This window comes from Sinocyclocheilus anshuiensis, unplaced genomic scaffold (genome assembly GCF_001515605.1).
Source record: "Sinocyclocheilus anshuiensis isolate Anshui unplaced genomic scaffold, SAMN03320099.WGS_v1.1 scaffold1688, whole genome shotgun sequence".
NCBI lineage: Eukaryota > Metazoa > Chordata > Actinopteri > Cypriniformes > Cyprinidae > Sinocyclocheilus > Sinocyclocheilus anshuiensis.
This window is the reverse complement of record NW_015558620.1, coordinates 63,342-67,098: the sequence shown is the minus strand read 5'-3', so window position 1 is coordinate 67,098 and position 3,757 is coordinate 63,342.

The window sequence follows — 3,757 nt, the reverse complement described above, 5'->3', positions numbered from 1 at the left end:
TACCGCTTAGAATTAAGGCCAAAAAGTTCTGTCTTGGTCTCATCAGACCAGAGAATCTTGTTTCTCACCATCTTGGAGTCCTTCAGGTTTTTTTTAGCAAACTCCATGCGGGCTTTCGTGTGTCTTGCACTGAGGAGAGGCTTCTGTCGGGCCACTCTGCCATAAAGCCCCGGCTGGTGGAGGGCTGCAGTGATGGTTGGCTTTCTACAACTTTCTCCCATCTCCCGACTTCATCTCTGGAGCTCAGCCACAGTGATCTTTGGGTTCTTCTTTACCTCTCTCACCAAGGCTCTTCTCCCCCGATAGCTCAGTTTGGCCGGACGGCCAGCTCTAGGAAGGGTTCTGGTCGTCCCAAACGTCTTCCATTTAAGGATTACGGAGGCCACTGTGCTCTTAGGAACCTTAAGTGCAGCAGAAATTTTTTTGTAACCTTGGCCAGATCTGTGCCTTGCCACAATTCTGTCTCTGAGCTCTTCAGGCAGTTCCTTTGACCTCATGATTCTCATTTGCTCTGACATGCACTGTGAGCTGTAAGGTCTTATATAGACAGGTGTGTGGCTTTCCTAATCAAGTCCAATCAGTATAATCAAACACAGCTGGACTCAAATGAAGGTGTAGAACCATCTCAAGGATGATCAGAAGAAATGGACAGCACCTGAGTTAAATACTGTATATGAGTGTCACAGCAAAGGGTCTGAATACTTAGGACCATGTGATATTTCAGTTTTTCTTTTTTAATAAATCTGCAAAAATGTCAACGATTCTGTGTTTTTCTGTCAATGTGGGGTGCTGTGTGTACATTAATGAGGAAAAAAAATTAACTTAAATGATTTTAGCAAATGGCTGCAATATAACAAAGAGTGAAAAATTTAAGGGGGTCTGAATACTTTCCGTACCCACTGTATTTCTACTTGATGAATCAAATTCTTACATTTTAATCGGAGAGACCTGAAACGCCTCCGTTCACTTCTGTTCCGACAAAGCAAGAGAGAGCGAGCATGCACTAACCGCATGCGAAAAGTGCTATCCAACATTCTCACTCGTAATTGGTCAATTCTTCAATATACTCCTATTGGCCATTTCAGAGCTCATGAAAATAACTACTCCCAGCTCAGTTGAGTGTTGGTAACCTGGGTTAAAGTGTGGATAAATTACATTGAAGCTAACCAGAGGGAATAAAATAAAATAAAAGAGATCTCTTTAACATTTCAAATATTTCTCTTAGACAGAAATTAGGTTACTTTAAGATTGAATGGAAACTTTTGCTTGAGTCTCCTGCTTCTCAAACTTGTCTCCTGAGACAAAAACTCTTAACACTCTCACAATGGTCTCCTTTTAAAGATTTAGAAGAGATCTCAACAACATCACACACTGTGCTCAGATATATTTCTCCTTAGCTAGAGACTCTGGATCTCTCACATTTGCCTCCTCAAAAGTTTAGAAGAGGTCTCAACAACATCACACACACATATTTTTCTCCTACACTAAAGACTCGGGAGCTCTCACATTTGTCTCTTTTAAATTTCAGAAGTGATCTCAATAACTTTGCAAAGTGTGCACCAAGTCAAACCAAGTCATCAAGTCAAATGCCTCAATATGAGCTCAAACATTTCTACCATATGTATTAATAGTCTTGATTATTAATTGACTAATTTGATTGAGTCATTGTCACAATTCACTTGGGGAGCAAGGAACGAGGAAACGAGGAGTACTTGAATAACAAGTCTTTAATAATCCACAAGAAAACTGAGAACAAGGAGGACATTCAACAAGTAGACCCGACAAACAAGAACTGAAAGGACTAGGGCTTTTAAAGGCAGGATAATTGGGGAGGAACGAGACATACCTGGAATCAAATTAACACAATCAACAGAGGAAGAAACTGGGTCACAGGGGCAAAAACACACACACAGATAAGTCCATAATCCTGACATAACACCCCCTCCCGGAAGGTGCGTCCTCGCACCGTAGCAACAACAGAGGGAGGCGTGGGTGGGAACTTGGGAGGAGGTTCCGGAGAAGGACGGATATCCGGGAGGAGGCCGTCAGACAGAGACCAGGGGGGCGACGAAGGAGGGAGGAGCCAGGGAGGAGACAGGAGGGACCCGGAGCAAGAGGAGCACAGCAGGACCCAGGCCACAGCCATGATGTTGACCCATGGTGGAGCCGACAGAGGGAGGAACCATGGAGGAGGAATGGCCACCGACTCCAGGGGGCCGACCAACGGCGGCGGAGCAGGTGGTGGAGAAGCCCAAGGCGGAGAGCCGATGAGCCAGGGTGACGGGGAGTATCCGGAGGTCCTGGGCAGAGCAGATGGTGCCGGCGACCGACGCGGAGATGTGGATCCGGGAGGCCGAACAAAGGAGGGGGTTTGGGAGAAGGTCGAGGCAGTGAAGAAGGGCAGGCAGATAACCAGGGCCGACTGACAGCGGTGAAGCAGGTGGGAGAGGAGCCCGAGGCGGAGACGGAGAGCTGATGAGCCAGGGCGATGGGGAGGATCCGGAGGGCCAAGGCGGAGCAGATGGCTCAGGTGACCTAGGTGCAGGCTGCGGTGGAGCCGGAGCGACAGAGGACTGAGGAGGAGCCGAAGGGATGGAGGAGCCTGACGGACCCGGAGGGACGAGGCACAGCCGGAGGAGTGGAATCCTGAGGCGCAGGATGGTCGACGCCAGACCAAGGCGGAGCCGGAGGGACGAGGGAGCCTGGCGGAGCTTGTGGACTTCCGGGCCACGACGGAGAGGAGGGATCTAGGAGCCATGGTGGAGCCGACAGGTCAACGGGCCGAGGCAGAGTCCAGGCCTTGGAAGCAGAGTCAAGGGAGACTCCAGCCACGGCGACGCTGGAGGATGGCCATACTCAGCTCACCCTCAGCCGCGGTGCAGGGGGCGGTGCTCCTCTCCGCACTCACACCGTCCGTGGCTTTCTCCCTCGTGGCAGGCATTGTTGCCGGCTCACACACCTTGACTGACGTCACGGCCTCAGGCTCCACGGCGATCCTCAGCTCTGTCACTCTCTCTAGCGATGGCTCGTCAGTCGCGGTGGGCTCTGGCTCTCCATCAGCAAACTGAAAGGACTAGGGCTTTTAAAGGCAGGATAATTAGGGAGGAACGAGACACACCTGGAATCAAATTAACACAATCAACATGAGGAAGAAACTGGGTCACGGGGGCAAAAACACACACAGATAAGTCCATAATCCTGACAGTAATAAGCCATTTATGTGCCTTTCAGCAAAGAAAGCTCCAGGGTTAAATTTTCTGCAGATCAGTTTTGATTAAGGCATCCGCTACATTACTATTTCCAACAACAAATTATGTGCCTAAGTACATCAACATTGTCCTATAACATTATCCTTATTTCTGCATAATTTCTCTCTCAATATAGCCATTAACTCTGAATTTATGATCCCCCCCCCCCTTTTATTTAGTGCCTTTCAAGTACTTGACTTGATGCACACTTTGTAAAGTTGTTGAGATCTCTTCTAAAGCATTACAGGAGACAAATATGAGACCCCCAGATTATTTAGCTAAAGAGAAAAAATCTAAGCACAGTGTGTGATATTGTTGAGATCTATTCTAAAGCTTTGATAACTCAAGATGGCGGCGCGTTCACACACTGCGGCTTCTCTCTCTCCCAACAGAAAGGTGTTTTCGTGTTTTTTGTCTTGTGAGTCGCAGTGTTTTTGTACGTATTCGTCGCGTCTATCTGTCTCTAAGCGCGCATACAGTCGTGAGTTTCTGCTCGATGTCGGCAGAAC